We start from the raw sequence: 23,038 nt of genomic DNA on the forward strand, positions 1-23,038 counted from the left end.
GACACAGCAAGAGAGGGAACACAGCAGGGGGAGCAGGAGAGGGAGAAGCAGGCTTCTCACTGAGCAGGGAGCCTGATGTGGCGCTTGAACCCAGGACCTTGGGATCATGACTGCGGTGAAGGCAGAGGCATAATGAGTGAGCCACCCAGGTGCCCCCTTCTTTTCATTTTCTTTTTTCTTTGTTTTTTTTTTTTTAAGAGATTTTATTTATTTATATTTGACAGAGAGAGAGATCACAAGTAGGCAGAAAGGCAGACAGAGAGAGAGGGGGAAGCAGGTTCTCCACGGAGCAGAGAGCCTGATGAGGGCTCAATCCCAGGACCCTGAGATCATGACCTGAGTCAAAGGCAGCGTCTTAATCCACTGAGCCACCCAGATGCCCTCTTTTCATTTTTTTGTTCATAAATTTGTTGCATAGAATTTCTACATTTTATATTTATTTATTTTTTAAAGATTTTATTTATTTATTTGACAAAAACAAAAACAAAAAAAGAAAAGAAACAATTAAAAAAGAAAAAGAATAAAGAGTATAAAAAAGAAAAAATATATATATTAGACAAACTAGTTAAAAAATGTTAACAAAGAAAAGGGTAAAAAAAAAATTTAGCAGAAGAAGAGAAAAAAAATTGAAAAAGAAAAAAAATTAAATTAACTGCAAGACTAAAGAATCATGGGGAGAAAGCCATGAGTTCCATGCTTTGCTTCTCCTCCTCTGGAATTTTGCTGCTCTCCTTGGTATTGAAACTGTACTCCTTGGTAGGTGAACTTGGTCCTGGCTGGATTTCTTGTTGATCTGCTGGGGGAGGGGCCTGTTGTAGTGATTATCAGGTGTCTTTGCCCCAGGCAGAATTGCACTGCCCTTACCAGGGGCCAGGCGGAGTAATCCACTTGGGTTTGCTTTAGGGAGCTTTTGTTCTCTTTTTTGATTTGAGTACTTTTCGTAGAGTTCTGGAGGACAGGAATGAAAATGGCGGCCTCCCAGTCTCTGACCTGGAGGAACGAGAGCTCAGGGCCCCACTCCTCAGTGCGCCTCAGAGAACAGTGCCCATTTACTCCCATCTCCCTGACCTCTGGCCATGCTCGGAGCTCACCGAGCCTGCGACCAGTTCAAGGTAACACCGAGCTGAGAGCTCACTCCTCGGCTCTGTCTCTGTAGCCGGCTTACCCGTTCTAATACCTGTAAGCTCTGTGACACTCAGACACCCCCAGTCCTTTTGTGTTTATCTAATATATATATATATATTTTTTTCTTTCTTTTTTATACTCTTTCTTTATTCGTTTTCTTTTTTTAATCGTTTCTTTTCTTTTTGTTTTTGTTTTCTCTTTCTGAACCTCTTTTTATCCTCTTTCTCCCCCCTCATGATTTGGGATCTCTTCTGATTTGGTTAACGCATATTTTCCTGGGGTTGTTGCCACCCTTTTAGTATTTTACTTGCTCCTTCATATACTCTTATCTGGACAAAATGACAAGGCAGAAAAATTCACCACAAAAAAAAGAACAAGAGGCAGCACCGAATGCTAGGGACCTAATCAATACAGACATTGGTAATATGTCAGATCTAGAGTTCAGAATGACGATTCTCGAGGTTCTAGCCGGGCTTGAAAAAGGCATGGAAGATATTAGAGAAACCCTCTCGGGAGATATAAAAGCCCTTTCTGGAGAAATAAAAGAAATAAAATCTAACCAAGTTGAAATCAAAAAAGCTATTAATGAGGTGCAATAAAAAATGGAGGCTCTCACTGCTAGGATAAATGAGGCAGAAGAAAGAATTAGTGATATAGAAGACCAAATGACAGAGAATAAAGAAGCTGAGCAAAAGACGGACAAACAGCTACTGGACCACGAGGGGAGAATTTGAGAGATAAGTGACACCATAAGACAAAACAACATTAGGATAATTGGGATTCCAGAAGAAGAAGAAAGAGAGAGGAGATCAGAAGGTATACTGGAGAGAATTTTTGAAGAGAATTTCCCTAATATGGCAAAGGGAACAAGCATCAAAATCCAGGAGGTTCAGAGAATGCCCCTCAAAATCAATAAGAATAGGACCACACCCCGTCACCTAATAGTAAAATTTACAAGTCTTAGTGACAAAGAGAAAATCCTGAAAGCAGCCCGGGAAAAGAAGTCTGTAACATACAATGGTAAAAATATTAGATTGGCAGCAGACTTATCCACAGAGACCTGGCAGGCCAGAAAGAGCTGGCATGATATATTCAGAGCACTAAATGAGAAAAACATGCAGCCAAGAATACTATATCCAGGTAGGCTATCATTGAAAATAGAAGGAGAGATAAAAAGCTTCCAGGACAAACAAAAACTGAAAGAATTTGCAAACACCAAACCAGCTCTACAGGAAATATTGAAAGGGGTCCTCTAAGCAAAGAGAGAGCCTAAAAGTAGTAGATCAGAAAGGAACACAGACAATATACAGTAACAGCCACCTTACAGGCAATACGATGGCATTAAATTCATATCTCTCAATAGATAACCTGAATGTTAATGGGCTAAATGCCGCAATCAAAAGACACAGGGTATCAGAATGGATAAAAAAACAAAACCCATCTATATGTTGCCTCCAAGAAACTCATTTTAAACCTGAAGACACCTCCAGATTTAAAGTGAGGGGGTGGAAAAGAATTTACCATGCTAATGGACATCAGAAGAAAGCAGAAGTGTCAATCCTTATATCAGATCAATTAGATTTTAAGCCAAAGACTATAATAAGAGATGAAGAAGGACACTATATCATACTCAAAGGATATGTTCAACAAGAAGATCTAACAATTTTAAATATCTATGCCCCTAACATGGGAGCAGTCAACTATATAAAACAATTAATAACAAAATCAAAGAAACACATCAGCAATAATACAATAAAAGTAGGGGACTTTAACACTTCCCTCACTGAATTGGACAGATCATCCAAGCAAAAGATCAACAAGGAAATAAAAGCCTTAAATAACACACTGGACCAGATGGACATCACAGATATATTCAGAACATTTCATCCCAAAGCAACAGAATACACATTCTTCTCTAGTGCACATGGAACATTCTCCAGAATAGATCACATCCTGGGTCATAAATCAGGTCTCAACTGGCATCAAAATATTGGGATCATTCTCTGCATATTTTCAGACCACAATGCTCTGAAGCTAAAACTCAATCACAAGAGGAAATTGGAAAGAGCCCAAATACATGGAGACTAAACAGCATCCTTCTAAAGAATGAAGGGGTCAACCAGGAAATTAAAGAAGAATTGAAAAAAATTTATGGAAACAAATGATAATGAAAACACAACGGTTCAAAATCTGTGGGACACAACAAAGGCAGTCCTGAGAGGAAAATATATAGCGGTACAAGCCTTTCTCAAGAAACAAGAAAGGTCTCAATTACACAACCTAACACTACACCTAAAGGCGCTGGAGAAAGAACAAGAAAGAAACCAAAACCCAGCAGGAGAAGAGAAATCATAAAGATCAGAGCAGAAATCAATGAAATAGAAACCAAAAAAACAATAGAACAAATCAACGAAACTAGGAGCTGGTTCTTTGAAAGAATTAATAAGATAGATAAACCCCTGGCCAGACTTATCAAAAAGAAAAGAGAAAGGACCCAAATAAATAAAATCATGAATGAAAGAGGACAGATCACAACTAACACCAAAGAAATATAGACAATTTTAAGAACATACTATGAGCAACTCTATGCCAACAAATTTGACAATCTGGAAGAAATGGATGTATTCTTAGAGACATATAACCAGGAAGAAATAGAAAGCCTGAACAGACCCATAGTCTGTAAGGAGATTGAAACAGTCATCAAATATTTCCAAACAAACAAAAGCCTAGGGCCAGATGGCTTCCCCACGGGAATTCTACCAAACATTTAAAGAAGAACTAATTCCTATTCTCCTGAAACTGTTCCAAAAAATAGAAATGGAAGGAAAACTTCCAAACTCATTTTATGAGGCCAGCATCACCTTGATCCCAAAACCAGACAAGAATCCCATCAAAAAAGAGAACTAGAGACCAATATCCTTGATGAACACAGATGTGAAAATTCTCACCAAAATACTAGCCAATAGGATTCAACAGTACATTAAAAGGATTATTCACCATAACCAAGTGGGATTTATTCCAGGGCTGCAAGGTTGGTTCAACATCAGCAAATCAATCAATGTGATACAACACATCAATAAAAGAAAGAACAAGAACCATATGATACTCTCAATAGATGCTGAAAAAGCATTTGATAAAGTACAGCATCCCTTTCTGATCAAAACTCTTCAAAGTGTAGGGATAGAGGGTACATACCTCAATATGATCAAAGCCATCTATGAGAAACCCACCACAAATATCATTCTCAATGGAGAAAAACTGAAAGCTTTTCTGCTAAGGTCAGGAACACGGCAGGGATGTCCATTATCACCACTGTTATTCAACATAGTACTGGAAGTCCTCGCTTCAGCAATCAGACAACAAAAGGAAATTAAAGGCATCCAAATTGGCAAAGAAGAAGTCAAACTATCACTCTTCGCAGATGATATGATACTATATGTGGAAAACCCAAAAGATTCCACTCCAAAACTGCTAGAACTTGTACAGGAATTCAGTAAAGTGTCAGGATATAAAATCAATGCACAGAAATCAGTTGCATTTCTCTACACCAACAACAAGACAGAAGAAAGTGAAATTAAGGAGTCAGTCCCGTTTACAATTGCACTCAAAAGCATTAAATACCTAGGAATAAACCTATCCAAAGAGGCAAAGAATCTATACTCAGAAAACTATAAAGTACTCATGAGAGAAATTGAGGAAGACACAAAGAAATGGAAAAATGTTCCATGCTCCTGGATTGGAAGAATAAATATTGTGAAAATGTCTATGCTACCTAAAGCAATCTACACATTAAATGCAATTCCTATCAAAGTACCATCCATCTTTTTCAAAGAAATGGAACAAATAATTCTAAAATTTATATGGAACCAGAAAAGACCTCGAATAGCCAAAGGAATATTGAAAAAGAAAGTCAAAACAAAGTTGGTGGCATCACAATTCCGGACTTCAAGCTCTATTACAAAGCTGTCATCATCAAGACAGCATGGTACTGGCACAAAAACAGACACATAGATCAATGGAACAGAATAGAGAGCCCAGAAATAGACCCTCAACTCTATGGTCAACTCATCTTCGACAAAGCAGGAAAGAATGTCCAATGGAAAAAAGACAGCCTCTTCAATAACTGGTGTTGGGAAAATTGGACAGCCACATGCAGAAAAATGAAATTGGACCATTTCCTTACACCACACACAAAAATAGACTCAAAATGGATGAAGGACCTCAATGTGAGAAAGGAATCCATCAAAATCCTTGAGGAGAACACAGGCAGCAACCTCTTCAACCTCAGCCACAGCAACATCTTCCAAGGAACATCGCCAAAGGCAAGGGAAGCAAGGGAAAAAATGAACTATTGGTATTTTATCAAAATCAAAAGCTTTTGCTCAGTAAAGGAAACAGTTAACAAAACCAAAAGAATGGGAGAAGATATTTGCAAACGACATATCAGATAAAGGGCTAGTGTCCAAAATCTATAAAGAACTTAGCAAAGTCAACACCCAAAGAACAAATAATCCAATCAAGAAATGGGCAGAAGACATGAACAGACATTTCTCCAAAGAAGACATCCAGATGGCCAACAGACACATGAAAAAGTGCTCCATATCACTCGGCATCAGAGAAATACAAATCAAAGCCACAATGAGATATCACGTCACATCAGTCAGAATGGCTAAAATCAACAAGTCAGGAAATGACAGATGCTGGCGAGGATGCGGAGAAAGGGGAACCCTCCTAAACTGTTGGTGGGAATGCAAGTTGGTGCAACCACTCTGGAAAACAGCATGGAGGTTCCTCAAAATGTTGAAAATAGAACTGCCTTATGACCCAACAATTGCACCACTGGGTATTTACCCTAAAGATACAAACGTAGTGATCCGAAGGGGCACGTACACCCGAATGTTCATAGCAGCAATGTCTACAATAGTCAAACTATGGAAAGAACCTAGATGTCCATCAACAGATGAATGGATAAAGAAGATGTGATATATATATATATATATATATATATATATATATATATATATAATGGAATACTATGCAGCCATCAAAAGAAATGAAATCTTGCCATTTGTGATGATGTGGATGGAACTAGAGGTTATCATGCTTAGCGAAATAAGTCAAGCAGAGAAAGACAACTATCATATGATCTCCCTGATATGAGGAAGTGGAGATGCAACATGGGGGGTTAAGGTGGTAGGAGAAGAATAAATGAAACAAGATGGGATTGGGAGGGAGACAAACCATAAGTGACTCTTAATCTCAGAAAACTGAGGGTTGCTGGGGGGAGGGGGGTTGGGAGAAGGGTGGTGGGATTATGGATATTGGGGAGGGTATGTGCTATGGTGAGTGCTGTAAAGTGTGTAAACCTGGTGATTCACAGACCTGTACCCCTGGGGATAAAAATATATGTTTATAATAAATAAATAAATAAATAAATAATCCATTAATTTTTGTATATAGTTTGAGATACTTGCCCATTTTCTCCTTCTCCCCTCCCCTCCTTTACCCTCTCCTCTACCCTCTTTTCTCCTTCTTCCTCTCCTTCTTCCTCTCCTCCTCCTCTTTCTTCTTCTCCTCCTCTTCCACCTCCTCCTCCTCCTCTTCTTCCTCCTCCTTCTTCTTCTTCCTCTTCCCCTCCTCCTCCTTCTCTTCCTCCCCCTTTCCCCCTCCCCCTCCGATGTTTCTTCTTCTTTCTCCTCTCCTCCCCCTTCCTCTTTTCTTCTTCTTCTTTCTCTTTCTCTTCCTCATGCTCCTCCTCTTCCTCCTCCTCCTCTCCCCACCCCCCCTTCATTTGCACATGGGTATTCATTTGTTGAAGACACACATAGATTCATAGGTGGACTCTCAGTTCTATCACATTGATTTATATGTCTATCCTAGTGCCAGTATCACTTTTTTAAAATTTAAATTTCAGTTAATTAATATAGTGCAATACTGGTTTCTGGAGTAGAATACAGTGATTTGTCACTTACATGCAACACCCAGTGTTCATCACAAGAGTACCACTCTATCTTGATTATTACTAGTGGGTTTTGAAATCATGAGTCCTCTTTGTTTTTCTTTTCAACATATTTTGACTATTCTGGAGCATTTGAAATTTCATATTAATTTTAGAATCAGCTTGTCCATTAACATAGAGAAGTCAACTGGGATTTTGAAAGATTGCACTGAACCTGTAGATTAATTTAGAGAGTGTTTCTCTCTTAACAATATTAAGTCTTTTGATACCTGAACATGTGATTTTTTTCCATTTATTTATATATATTCTTTAATTTTTTTTGCTTAATTTAATTTTTTTGTTTTAATTTAATAATGTTTGCTGTGTTCAGTTTATAAGTTTGACACATATTTTATATAATATCTTATTCCTTTTGATGTTACTGTAAATAGACGTGCTTTCTTAATTTTATTTCAATTGTAAATTGAAAGTATAAAGAGATACAATTGATTTTTGTGTATTGGTTTTGTATTCTGTAACTTGTTGAATTAATTTATTAGTTCTAATTGTTTTTTAGTAGATTTCTTAGAATTTTCTACATATAAGTATTTGTCATCTGTGAATAGAGATAGATTTTCTTCTTCCTTTACAATCTGGATTCCTTTTCTTTCTAGTTGTAGTGACTAGAATTCCCTTAGGATAGTATTGAGTAGGTACCAAGGATGGGCATCTTTGTCTTGTTTCTGATTAAGGAAAAAAAAAAAATCTAACCCTTCATCATTAAGTATGATGTTAGCTCTGAATTTTTGTCAATGTCTTTTATCAGGATGAGGATGTTCTCTTCTATTCCTACTTTGTTCAGTGTTTTTATTTGTTGGTTCACAAACTGGCACTGTACAGAGAGGGCAGGGAGAGACCTAGGAAAGAGGCAGATCACTCCAGATTGGTCCATGGAAGTTTCAGTAAGGAAAGGAACTTACTTATGAGGTTTGTATTAGGCAGCTGCAACACTAGCAGATCACACCAGCCTGCCAGAATCTCAAAAATTTATAGAAAGTCTTTTACTGGGTTTAGTCACATATACCACCCAGATGGTCTGAACAACACCTATAGTTCTATCTCTCTTTTTTGTGGCGTCTTTATATGATTTTGGTATCAGGGTGATATTGACCTCATAGAATGAATTTGGAAGTTTTCCTTCCTCTTTTATTTTTTTGGAATAGTTTGAGAAGAATAGGTTTTAACTCTTCATTAAATGTTTGGTAGAATTTACTTGTGAAGCCATCTGGTCCTGGACTTTTGTTTGTTGGGAGTGTTTTGATTAATGACTCATTTTCATGCTGGTAATTAGTCTATTCAAATTTTCTATTTTTTTCCTGCTTTAGTTTTGGTAGGTTATATATTTCTAGGAATTTATCTATTTCTTCTAAGTTGCCAGTTTGTCGGCATATAGGTTTTCATAGTACTCTGTTATAACTGTTTCTATTTCTGTGGTATTGGTTGTTATCTCTCCTCTTTCATTAGTGATTTCATTATTTAGTTGCTGGTTATATCCTCTGCCTGATTTAATCTGTTCTTAATAATTTCTATAATAATGTTCTCTATTTTGGGAGACATTATTTTCATGCTTTACTGTAGTTCTTCAGTTTTTTAAAAGTTTTTTTGAACATATTTAAATAGTTGATTTAATGTTTTTTTCTAGTGAGTCCAATACATGGAGATCTTTTTTTTAAAGATTTACTTATTTTAGTGAGAGAATGAGAGAGGGAGCAAGAGTGGAAGGGGCAGGGAGACAGAATCTCAAGTAAACTCTGTGCTGAGCACAGAGCCTGATGCAAGACTTCATCTCATGACCCTGAGATCATGACCTGAGCTGAAACCCAGAGTTGGATGCTTAACTGATTATCCCACTCAGGATTCTACAATGTATGGAATTCTTCAGGGAAGATTTTATTAATTGCCTTTTTCTTTGTGTCTGGGCCATACTCTCTCATTTCTCTGCATGTATCATAAATATCTATTGAAAATTGCACATTTTATTTATTTATTTATTTATGAGTTTATTTATTTATTCGACAGACAGAGATCACAGGCAGGCAGAGAGGCAGTCAGAGAGAGAGGAAGGGAAGCAAGCTCCCCGCCCAGCAGAGAGCCCGATGCAGGGCTCGATCCCAGGACTCCCGGATCATGACCTAAGCCGAAGGCAGAAGCTTTAACCCAATGAGCCACCCAGGCGCCCCAGAAATTAGACATGTTAAATAATATAATGTGAGAATTGGAATCAGTTTCTCTCTTTCCTAGGGTCTGTTATTGTTACTGTTTTTTGCTATAGTTTTATTACTTTTATGATATGACTCTATAAAGTCTGTATTCTGCTCAGTTAGCTTAATGGTCAGCTAATGATTTATTAGGGACCATTAGAGTCATTTATTAATGACCATAGGGAAAGCAGAACTTTCCCTAAATATCTCCCAGTCTTTTCTAAAAGTCTTTGTGTGTGTGTGTGTGTTGGACTACACCTTCCACACTCAGCCAGATACCTTACAATTCTACGATAGATTTTACTTCCTGCTTGGTGAAGTCTCAAAGTTAGCCCAAGGTGAGAGCTAAGGGCATCCTTAAATCTTTTCTGGGCACAATCTTGGGCCTGCACATGGCTACCTAGCTTCTCTGGAACTTGTTGGAGCTTTTCAGAACCACTACGGAGGTCTCTTTCCTCAGCTTTACTTTTTATGTTCTTTGATTATCTTATTGTTTACCCCAACTGTTAGCTATTCAGTATCCACAATATTAAAGGATTGACTGATAGTTTTGACAAGCATCCTTAGAGGAAAAACCTCTTTGTGTTGGATAATCAGGTGAAATAAAGACAGCCTGGTGAGTTAGGGTCTTCCAAGGAACCACTAGGCAAATCAAATATTGGCAGTAATCTGGAAATGGGGTTTTGGAAGAGATCCAGCTCTGTTCTTTATCCTCCATTGACTGACAGAGTAAGTCAGCCATGATTTCTGTTAGTGTTCCAGGCTACTGCAGAATTGGGAAAGTAGGGTAGGAGTGGGGCACATTAAAACATCATGTGTCCTGCTGTTATTATTGAGAGTTAATTGTTTGTCTTGAATAAATGTTTCCTAGGTTTCTGAAAGAGTTTGGTTAATTTCCAGCATTCTGAAAATGTTACTTCTCATCATTTTTTGCTTTCGTGGAGATTTGTTGATTTTCTTTTTCTGCCATTTTCATTGACCTCTATTGAAAGTCTAAAAGTTTAGTGACTTTTCGTAAGCTGATTTTTGATTGTAAAAATATACATTTAATTATAAACATTTATTGCCACAGCTTATTACATCATTAGACTATTATTTTTAGACTATTTTCATGAAGTCTTGGTGCGTGAAACACTACAATAACATAATAAATTTTGACCACACCTAATGTGATTGATTGAAATGCTTTGTCAAAATCAGTGAGCTAGAAGCTGCATATCATGTACTTCCAACACCTAGTTACATCTTTATGTGCTCCTCCTCTAACCTCTCCAGGGTTCATTACAATGATACAGGTTTAAGAAGCAATGAGGAGGTTATCACCCGGGTCTTGCAAGTTCAAGGTAAGCTTCTGAATCCTGAGCAACCACTGAAGGTCAAGATTCTTCTGTGACGGGGTGCCTGGGTGGCTCAGTGGGTTAAGCCTTTGTCTTTGGCTCAGGTCACGATCTCAGGGTCCTGGAATTGAGCTCTGCATCAGGTTTTCTGCTCAGCAGGGTGTCTGCTTCACCTTCTTTCTCTCTGCCTGCCTGTCTACCTACTTGTGATCTCTGACCATCAGATTAAAAAAAAAAAAAGATTTTTCTGTGACTTTAGTGACTCCCATTGTTATGTGACTCTGGACAAGAGGGAGAGTTTAAAAAAATTGCTTAATTTGTAAAGGAAAACATACACTTACGCACGCATACACAGAAATGAAAATAAAAGAAAAATTGTAGATACCTATATATTCAAGCAGAAAAATAAAAAGTGTACGTTTTTTCTGGTTTTCAGTTCTAAGCCTTAACCTTTTTTTAATTATAACTGTCAAATCATTTTGATTTGTTCAAAGCAAGAGATTAACGTCCTGGATACAGACAACCAAATAGCACACATCCTTCCTCTTCAACTTCCTACTCTGCCTCTAGCCTTCTTCCCAGACACACCCAGAAATTATATAACATATTTTTTTTTCCATTCAGTCTCTTCAGAAATTGCTGAGAACGTGGGGAAACTGAGTTTACCACATGGTGAGTGAAATCTTCCCTTTTAGGGGATTCGGCTTAAACTCAAGTTTTTTGAACAGTAAATTTGACTGGAGATCAGGGAGAGTATTTGCCTGGACTTATCCTAGAACACTTGGTGCCACACCTATTTCAGAGCTGCAGAGCCAGGTATGTACAGGGTGTGGCAGGAGGGATTGATCTCAACTGAAATCATTAGTGACGTGTTCCTAGCCTCCTCTTTGCTGCATTATTTTCTTCTTACGAGAACGTTTCTCTACTTAGCATTTCATTCCTCTCATTGTGTTAAAACTGATTCCAGGAAAAAGATTTGAGAAATTCATCAGCTCTACGAAGGATGAAGATCGGACTGAATGAATACTTCTTTCAAGAGCATTTTGTTTTGACAGGAAACAAAACCTTAAGCTAAAAGATGAAGATTTCCTAATAAACTTGGTTTACAACTATGACACACTAGAGAAATGTGGTTTGGATCTAGTGTGTCCTTCCTGTTACCCTAACACCCAGATTGCTTTATTTCTCCCTTTTTTTTCTTCCTTCCTTCCTTCCTTTCTTCTTTTTCTTTTTTTTTCTTTCCTTCCTTCTTTCTTAAAATATATTTCTTATGCTATACTTTTCACCCTTATGACTTTTTTATTCTATAACTAGAAATTTGTACATCTTCATCCCCTTCTTCTGTTTTGTTGATCCCCTACCCTCTCCTTTCTGGCAGCCAAATACAATTGGCTGTGCTTATGACATTTTCTTCTTTTGTTTTGTTTTCATTTTCTTTTTTTGTCAGTTTCCACATATAAGTAAAATCTTATGACATTTGCTTTTCTTGGCCTCACTGATTTTACCTAGCATAATACCCTCTAGGTCTACCCATGTTGTCATGAATGAGATTTCATTCTTTTCTTTGGTTGAGTAATGTTCCATTGTGTATGCATATAACATTTTTTAAAATCCATTCCTCTATTGACAAACAGTTATGTAGCTTCCATATCTTTGTTATTATAAATTATGTTGCAGTAAGCACAAGGGTGCATGTATCTTTTTGAAGTAGTGTTTTTGTTTTCTTCAGGTAAATATCCAAAAGTGGAATTAATGGATTTTATGATATTTCTTTTTCTTTTCTTTTCTTTTTTTCCCCTAGATTTGGAGAAAACTTTATGCTGATTTCCATAGTGGCTGCACTATTTTACATTCCCACCAACAGTGCTACATGAGGGTTCCTTTTTCTCCACATGTTCGCCAACATTTATTATTTCTTATCTTTTTGATACTAGCCTTTTGCATTTCCCTGATGATTAGAGACTTTGAGTATCTTTTTATATGTCTGTTGGCCATCTGTATGTCTTCTTTGGAAAAATGTCTATTCAGATCCCTGTGCTCATTTTTCAGTTGGATTATTTCAGTTGGATTATTTCAGTTGGATTGGTTGATGTTGAGTTGTATGCGTTTTCATCCATGATTTGCAAATATCTTCTCCCATTTACTACATTGTTTTTTTTTTTTGTTTTATTGATGGTTTCTTTCATTATGCAAAAGCTTTTGAGTTTCATGTAGTTTTATTGTTTATTTTTACTTTTATTTCCTTCCCCCAGGGAAACATATCGAGAAAGATATTGCTAATGCTGATGTCCAAGTGTTTACTGTGTATGTTTTATTTTAGGGGTTTTAGCACTGCAGTCCTTACACTTAAGACTTTAATCCATTTTGGCTTTATTATTGTGTATGGTTTTAAAAATTGGTTGTGTTCCATTCTTTTGGATGTAGCTGTCTAGTTTTCTTACACGATTTTTAGGAGAGACTATCTTTTTCTCATTGTATATTCTTGGATTAATTGACCACATAAGCATGGGTTTATTTCTGGGCACTCTATTATGTTCTGTTGATCTGTGTGTCCCCTCCCCCCCCTTTTTTGGTACCATTACCACATAGTTTTGATTTCTATAACTTTGGGATTGGGACACCTCCAGCTTTTTTCTTCTTTCTCAAGATTGCTTTGGTTATTTGGGGTCTTTTGTTGTTCCACACAAACTTTAAGATTCTTTGTTCCAGTTTTGTGGAAAATACTATTGATATATATATATATTTTCTTCCAGAAAACAAACACTATTGGTATTTTTATAGGGATTGCATTGATTCCGAAGATTGCTTTGGGAAGTTCAACAACATTAATTCTTCTAATACAAGAGCATGGCATAGTTTCTTTTTATTTCTGTAGTCTCCAATTTATATTTTCAGAGTATTTTCAGAGTATGACTTTTTCTCCTTTTAGATTCTTTATTCCTAGGTATTTTATTATTTTTGATGCAATTGTAAATGAGATTGTTTTCTTAATTTCTCTAGTGGGTTATTTGTATATAGAAATCCAACAGTTTCTGTCTATTAATTTTGTATCCTGCAACTTTACTGAATTTGTTTTACTAGTACTAGTAGTTTTTTGATGAATTCCTTAGGGTTTTCTATTTATAGTATCATGTCATCTGGAAATAGTGACTGTTTTACTTCTCTCTTATTGATTTCAATGCACTTCACATCTTTTCCTTGTCAATTGCTGTGGCGAAGACTTCCAACACTATGTCGAATAAAAGTGGTTAGAGTGGACATCCTTGTCTTTTTCTTGATCTTAGAGGTAACACTTTCAACATTTCACCAGTGAGTATTATGGTCACTGTGGGTTTGTCATATATAACCTGTATTGTATTGAGGTATGTTGTAAGTTTGTGTATCTCTTGTTAAATTTATTCCTTGGTATTGTTTTTTTCTGTAGACACTGTATATTGTTTATTTATTTTTTAATAATTTCAAACATACAGGAAATTTCAAAATTACAGGGAAGTTGCAAGAATAGTGAAAATAACTCTCATAAATCCGGATTTGACAATTTTAGGTCTTTTGCCCCATTTTAAAATAATCTTTTGTATATAGATATATAGTATAGCTCAAAACTTGAGACAATTGAGAGTAAGTTGCATACAGTATATACCTTCATTCCATAAAAAAGTTAATGTGTGTTTTCTAAGAACTTTTAAATATTTACTTTAAAATATTTTAAATATTTAGAGTTTAGTTATAAAATTAAAGAAATTTAAAATTTATATAATACTTTTAGTTAAACTATAGTCATACTCCAGTTTTGTCTCTTGTATTAATAATTTGCCCTTTATAGCAATAATGTTTCCAGTATAGAATCTACTCTAGAATCATGCATTACATCCTGCCATAGCTCATTGGTTTATACTAATTTTAATTGGGAACACTTTAGTGTTGATGACATTGATATTTTAGAAGAATACAGGATTGGTATTTTATAGAGTATAACTCAATTTATTTTTGTCATTCACCTAAGTTTTGAAAACTTTTGGTATAATGTTAACCATAGTATTTCCTTCCATTTAATTCTGTATACATGTCCAGTTATGTACCTAAGCTACTATTACTTCTTTGTTTTTTGTCTTTTTTTCTTTATCAATCATGAAACAGATTTAAAAATTTTATTAGCATTCTACAAGAATCACCTTTTAAGTTCATTGATATCTGTTGTATTCATTTTCCCCTTCGTTTTAAATATGCTCTTATGTTTTATTCTCCTCCCTTTGGTTGCTTTAATAATACATTGCTGTTGTTTCTCTAACTTTTTAAGCTCACTCCTGTGCACTTGTAAATAAGTATTTATGAACATTAGTTTCCCTTATGATACTGCTTTGACAATGTCCCATAAATTTTGTTATGCTGTATTTGTTTGGTTTTATCTAAGTATAAGAAAATGACTATTATTTGTATTCTTTGATACATGAGTTACAGAGAAGATATTTTTAAATGTCCAAATGTATGAGTCTTAAAGGTTTTCCTTCTGTCACAGATTTCTAAGTTAACACCTTCGTCATAAAGTATGATCAGTGTGATGCTTGTTGATTGTTGACTTTCCTTTTACTCCCATTTCATGTCCTTCGATCAATATTCTTGATCCTCAGAATATACCCCAGATATGAGCACTGTTTGCCACCTTCCTCACTACCAGACTATTCCATGTCATCATGGTCTCTCACCAAGATTTCCGGCAGTATCCCGTGTAGACATTTTGTTTCCTCTCTTTTCCTCCTACAGGTTATTAATATTATGAATAAAAGCCAGAGTCTCTTCAGTAGACATTACATGATCTCCCCTCACTCCTTTTAACCTTTTGGTTTAATTCTCCCACTAATTGATCACCTTCCTAATCAACATATTCTTAAAATACCAGCTCATTGATCATGTCCTGATGATGCTGGCAACATGCCCTTTTTAAGGCCTTAGGAGTGCTATTTTCTTCTTTTAAAATGCTCTTCCCCTTGAAATCCATATGTTTCTACTTTCTTTCTTACCTCCTTTTCCTTATTGCTCAAATATTACATTCTCAGTGAGGTTTTCCCTAAACACTCTCTTATAAAGGTCAAGTCCCTTTCAGGAACCCCCTATGAGTCTCCTTAATGTTTTTGTTTTCCCATAGCACTAAATATATGTCAGTAGAATATAAAGTTTGCACTCACGAGTGCAATACTTTTTGTAATATTTTGCATTTTTCATTATAGCATCTCTTGCAACTTGAAGGGTGCCCAACACATAGTGAGCAATCTGTAAATATTAGATGCCATAATGTACAAAAGCAATACTATTAAAAATAGAGGATTGAAATATAAATGACTAAATTAAAAAATGGATAGATAAGGAAAGCAATGTATTTAATAATTACAAATTTGGCTTCTAAAATACGTACAATAGGCCGTTCTCAGGCAAATACATTTAGAGGGACAACATGCAAATTACAAAATATAGGGGTCCCTGGGTGGCTCAGTGGGTTAAAGCCTCTGCCTTTGGCTCAGGTCATGATCCTGAGTCCTGGGATTGAGCCGTACATCGGGCTCTCTGCTTGGGGGGGAGCCTACTTCCTCCTCTCTTTCTCTGCCTGCCTCTCCACCTACTTGTGATCTCTGTCAAATAAATTAATAAAATCTTAAAAAAAAAGAAAATATAATTCATAATAAAAACATAAAAATTACAAGGGAAGTGAGGAGTCTATGTCGTGTGAAAAATAGTTTTGAGCTGTGATGTACAAATATATGTAAATAAATTTGAAAATCTCAACAAAAGATGACTTTATGATAAATTAAAATTAACACTTTAAAACCAGAAAAATGTAATTGACTATAAAGAGAGAAGGACATTTCCAATTTTTTCTGGCAAGCATAAGCCCTAAGCTGCCATTGCAAAATATTTGCATTAAAAATCTTTGCATCTTGTCTGTTTCTTGACTCGGGAGAATCATTCCTGTTTCACTGTCCTTTGTTACCCTTGAATTCTTTCTATTTTAATTAACCTAGAAGTAACCCAACATAATTTTCTTCTCTGCACATTTTGATTTGGTAACATGTATTGTTCAATTGATTTTGCTTATTCTGCACTAGTGGCTGTAAGAGGTTTCAGTTAGCACTATTGCTTGTTTTGTTCTCAGTCCAGAAGGGCATGCAGGGTGCTGGGCAGTACCCTATTCAGAGGCTTCTTAGACCTTCTGGCTGTAGTTGGCAACAATGGTTGGTCCCTTCCAGCTGATATCACTGAAAGGTTTGCAGAATAGTAGGAACTGCTAGGTAAGGATGTTCCAGCTTCTTGACTAAGACTTGGTTTGTAGGTTTAGTTTTAGGAAGACCATAGTTTCATCACATATTAAAATGCCATGAACTCTCCTCATTTTTCTGGTTATAAAGAAACTTCTCTAGCAATGGAAACACATTTGAGGTTTGTCCCCCAAATTCCTGCAACTATTATAAACTTCTCCTGCCAAGACCAGATGGAGAAGCCCATGCTGCTGGCAATCCACACTCAGTGTGGGCTCTTGCCCATAGAGCAGGTGCACTGTCAGACCCAGGAGCTACAATTCTTCTGCATCAGATGAAGCTATTTTATCCACATGTCTGACATCCAGAGGGGCTGCCATTCAATTGTAGGTATGGTCAGGTCTCTCTCGGGAGGCGGTGATGAAACTGATCTGAGGAAGGGGTGCTTTGTAAAGCTTGGAATGAGGGTTTTTGCTCCAGAATGATGTAATTTTAGAATAAGAAGCAATGGACTATTTGATGAACCTGACAGATATCACCTCTACCACACACCCAACACTTCTTGTTTTTTGAAGTAAACTAAAGGCCATTGAAGTATCTAGTAACTGCCAAAATCTTCCCAATAGGTAGACACATGACAAGACACTGATGCCATTTACAATGCTCTCAAAACCTTATTCCTAAGGGCTGGCTTTCTGTTATACATGTCCCTGAGAAAAGCCTGCCTTTACCAAATATCTATTAAACTGAACAAAGTATATGATAATATAGAAAAAATTTGCTAGCACTGGAAACACTTCAGAAAATACAGAAACTCTCTCAATATAGGATGTTCAAACAAGTTGAGCCAATGACCTAGTAACTATGAAGAAAAATGTTGCTTGGTAAGTAAATGGAAAATATCCCCCATCGAACCTCCTTAGGACTACATAACCAGACTTCAGAAGGAGAACACACAGCAGTCACAGATCAATTTTTTGTGTGGTAAATCTTAATTATATAAAAAATTGTGAGAAGCGTTTTAGGTGCTGGAGACCAGACAGAACAAGAAATTTTCAAAAAGAATGTTAAGCCATGATTTGAGGACTGAGACAACATTCTGTGTTTCAAGATTTCCACTTTTGGGCATGACATAAATTCATTTGTAAATTAACTGGAGACATGCTCAGGAGCACCCAAAACCAAAAATGTTAGTACCTGCTGCATCAGTTTCCTATAGCTGCCATAAAATGGGCTTTAAGTATCCCTCGGTGTAAGTATCATACAATGGAGTGGCTTAAAAAAACAATAGAAATTTATTAACCCATAGTTCTGGAGGTTACATATTCAAAATCAATGAGCAGGTCCATGCTTCCTTTGATACTTTGGGTAAAATTATTTTTTGCTTCTTTGTAGTTTCTGGTGGTTTGTTAGAAATCCTTGCTGTATCTGGTCCTGCAACTCCCATCATCACATGGCATCTTTCCCTCATATGTCTGTGTGCCTGTGTCTCTCACTTTTATATGGACATCATTCATATGGGCCTAAAATGCCATTCTTTTCCAAAATGAACTCATTTTAACTAATTATATCTTTAAACAAAAAATTTTTTTAGTGTTCCAAGATTCATTGTTTAGGCACGACACCCAGTGCTCCATGCAATATGTGCCCTCCAAAAATATCCACCATCAGGCTCACCTAACCCCCCACTTTTCTCCTTTCCAAAACCCTAAGTTTGTTTCTGAGTCTACAGTCTCTCATGGTTTGTCTCCCCCTCCAAAATCCCCCAACTCACTACTCCTCTCCAGCTCCCAATGTCCTTCGTGTTATTCCTTATGCTCCACAAATAAGTGAAACCATATGATAATTGGCTTTTCTGCTTGACTTATTTTACTCAGCATAATCTCTTCCAGTCCCATACATGTCGATACAAAAGTTGGGTATTCATACTTCCTGATGGAGGCATAATACTCCATTGTATATATGGGCCATATCTTCTTTATCCATTCATCCATTGAAGGGCATCTTGGTTCTTTCCACAGTTTGGCAACCTTGGCTATTGCTGCTGTGAAAATTGGGGTACAGATGACCCTTCTTTTCACTACATCTGTATCGTTGGGGTAAATACCCAGTAGTGCAATTGCAGAGTCATAAGGTAGCTCTATTTTTAATCTCTTAAGGAATCTCCATACTGTTTTCCAAAGTGACTGCACCAACTTGCATTCCCACCAACAGTGTAAGAGTGTTCCTCTTTCTCTACATCCTCTCCAACACTTGCTGTTTACTGTCTTGTTAATGTTGGCCATTCTAACTGGTGTAAGGTGGTATCTCCATGTGGTTTTGATTTGTATCTCCCTGATGGCTAATGATGATGAACATTTTTTCACGTGTCTGTTAGCCACTCGTATGTCTTCTTTGGAGAAGTGTCTGTTCATGTCTTCTGCCCATTTTTTGACATGATTATCTGTGTTTTGGGTGTTGAGTTTGAGGAATTCTTTATAGATCTTGGATATCAGCCCTTTGTCTGTAGTGTCATTTGCAAATATCTTTTTCCATTCTCTGGGTTGCTTCTTTGTTTTGTTGATCGTTTCCTTTGCTGTGCAGAAGCTTTTGATCCTGATGAAGTCCTAAAGTTCATTTTTACTTTAGTTTCCTTTGCCTTTGGAGACATATCTTGAAAGAAGTTGCTATGGCCAATGTCAAAGACTTTGCTGCCTTTGTTCTTCTCTAGGATTTTGATAGATTCCTGTCTCACATTGAGATCTTTTATCCATTTTGAGCTTGTCTTTGTATATTGTGTAAGAGAATGGTTGAATTTCATTCTTCTACACGTAGCTGTCCAATTTTCCCAGCACCATTTACTGAAGAGACTGTCTTTTATTCCACTGTATATTTTTTCTTGCTTTGTCAAAGACTATTTGACCATAGAGTTGAGGGTCCATATCTGGGCTCTCTACTCTGTTCGACTGGTCTATGTGCTGTTAGAACAGAGATCAATGAGATAGAAACTAGAGATACAGTAGAACACATCAACGAAACTAGAAGCTGGTTTTTTGAAAGAATCAATGAGATCAATAAACCAATGGCCAAACTGATCCAAAAGAAAAGAGAGGACCCAAATTTAATAAAGTTATGAATGAAAAGGGAGAGATCATGACTAATGCGAAGGAAATAGAAACAATCATCAGAAATTATTATCAACAGTTATATGCCAATAAATTAAGCAACCCAGACGAAGTGGATGCATTCCTGGAAACCTATAAACTTCCAAAACCGAATCAGGAAGAAACTGACAACCTGAATAGACCAATATCTAGTAACAAGATTGAAGTAGTGATCAAAAACCTCCCAAAAAACAAGAGCCCAGGACATGACGGATTCCCTGGGGAATTCTACCAAACATCAAAGAAGAAATAATACCTATTCTCCTGAAGGTGTTTCAAAAAATAGAAACAGAAGGATAGCTCCCAGATTCTTTTTTATGAAGCCAGCATTACCCTAATCCCCCTAAACCAGGCAGACCCCACCAAAGGAGAATTTCATTCCAATATCCCTGATTAATATGGATGTCAAGATTCTCAACAAGATCTTAGCCAATAAGATCCAATAGTACATTAAAAAGATTATCTACCATGGCCCGGTGGGATTTATACATGTGATGCAAGGGTGGTTCAACATTCACAAATCAATCAATGTGATAGAACAACCAGTAAGAGAAGAGAGAAGAACCACATGGTCCTCTCAATTGATGCAGAAAAAGCATTTGACAAAATACAGCATCCGTTCCTGATTAAAACTCTTCAAAGTATAGGGACAGAGGGAACATTCCTCAACTTCATAAAATCTATCTATGAAAAGCCCACAGTGAATATCATTCTCAATGGGGAAAAGCTAACAGCCTTCCCTTTGAGACCAGGAACACAACAAGGATGCCCACTCTCACCACTGTTGTTCAATATAGTACTAGAAGTCCTAGCAACAGCAATCAGACAACAAAAAGAAATAAAAGGTATTCAAATTGGCAAAGAAGAAGCCAAACTCTTTCTCTTCACAGATGACATTATACTTTATATGGAAAACCCAAAAGACTCCACCCCCAAACTACTAGAACTCATATGACAATTCAGTAATGCGGCGGGATATGAAATTGGTATACAAAATCAGTTGCTTTCTTATATACTAACAATGAAAATATAAAAAAGGAAAATTAGAGAATCAATTCCATTTCCTATAGCACCAAGAACCATAAGATACCTGGGAATAAACCTAACCAAGGAGGTAAAGGATCTGTACTTGAAGAACTACAGAACGCACATGAAAGAAATTGAAGAAGACACAAAAAGATGGAAAGCAGTCCATGCTCATGGATCTGAAGAATAAACATTGTTAAAATGTCTATACTGCCAAGAACAATCTGTTCTTTCAATGCCACCCCAGTCAAAATTCCACTGGCATTTTTCACAGAGCTGGAACAAACAATCCTAAAATTTGTATGGAACCAGAAGAGACTCTGAATTGCTAAGGAAATGTTGAAAAAGAAAAACAAAACTGAGGGCATCATGTTGCCTGATTTCAAGCTTTACTATAAAGCTGTGATCACTAAGACAGGATGGTACTGATACAAGAACTAATTATATCTTTAATCCCTAACTCAAAACAAGGTCACATTCTAAGGTTCTGAGGTTTAAAACTTCAGCATATCTTTTGGTAGGAAAAGGGGAGAGATCAAATTCGACCCATAACACCCATGTGACATTGGAAAAAAACTCCTGAAAATTTTGTTTAATAAAGAGAGAATTTAATCACAGTAATCACAAGGAAAGGAAAGATTTCACGAAGATGGTGTTAAACAATTACACCTGGTACAACTAAATAAGTAGTGAATCAATGTATCCTATGATGATATACTATTTTCATTATGTTATTTTTATATGTATAAGTTCTTTATGTTTCTTTTTAAAATTTTATTTGTTTATTTGACAGACAGAAATCACAAGTAGGCAGAGAGGCAGGCAGAGAGAGAGAGAACAGGAAGCAGGCTCCCTGCCAAGCAGAGAGCCTAATGTGGGGCTCGATCCCAAGACCCTAGGATCACAACTCCAGCCGAAGGCAGAGGCTTTAACCCACTGAGCCACCCAGGCCCCCCTAATTTCCTATGTCTCTAGTTCTTCACATCTGTAAAACCAAATGCACACTAAATCCTTAACGTGACAACAAAAGTCACATTAATTCACAGTGACTGGTGATGTTGGCTGAAGCTAAACTCTTGTTTTTGGAATTTGTAGTTTGAAGATGACATTGTGTGTTTTAAATTTTCCTGTCCTATTGCTTGATTTTGAGCCTGCCACACTATCACACAAGACATCTTCATTACCACATACACCACAGTCACGTTATTTAGATGTGGTCATCAGCTTAGTTGTGCACTTCTAAATGCATTATTACTTAAAAAAAATTCCATTTACAAAAAAATCATTGTTTATTGACTAGTGTCCCTACTTTTGAGCATGTTCCAAACTGGCACAAAGATAACTGAATTCTGCATCAGCACATTGAGGTCCAACTGCTCGGTGTTTCTCCCGATCCCACCGGCCTGCTCTGCATGCTAACTTGGTTCTGCCACTGCATCGTTCCATTGTAACAGCTTCAAAACCCTCATTAGTCCAATGTGCTGTAATATCACTTAGCCTGCCGTTGGCTCAGGGGCATTGTTCTACATTAAGTCCGCCTCTGTTCTCCTATCATTAGCACACAACAATTAAAGTAATGCGTTCACCACCACCATGAGGGGTCTCCTAATGTCAAAGCAGGATCTCAACGGAGGCAGCTCAAGCCTCATATTCTAACAAGGCTTTTCAGGGGCAGAAGTTTGTCTTTACAGTTGGTAACCCGAGTATATCAGCGATGAGGTTAGTTGCCGGCACTTTAACATGAGGCCTTTCCCACTTAATGAGACCCACACATACGTATTTTTCCAAATAGTGACCTTAAATCATGCATCTTTACATTATCTCTTGGTAACAGAACAAGTGTACACTGACATAAACAGTCAGATATTGAATTATAAGGAAGGTCTTGGTTATAAGATGATCCAGGATGTACTATTATTATTATTAAATCTTGACATGAACAACGTAATCTATAGAATAA

The sequence above is a fragment of the Mustela lutreola genome, chromosome 4, assembly GCF_030435805.1.
Source record: "Mustela lutreola isolate mMusLut2 chromosome 4, mMusLut2.pri, whole genome shotgun sequence".
Taxonomy (NCBI): Eukaryota; Metazoa; Chordata; class Mammalia; order Carnivora; family Mustelidae; genus Mustela; species Mustela lutreola.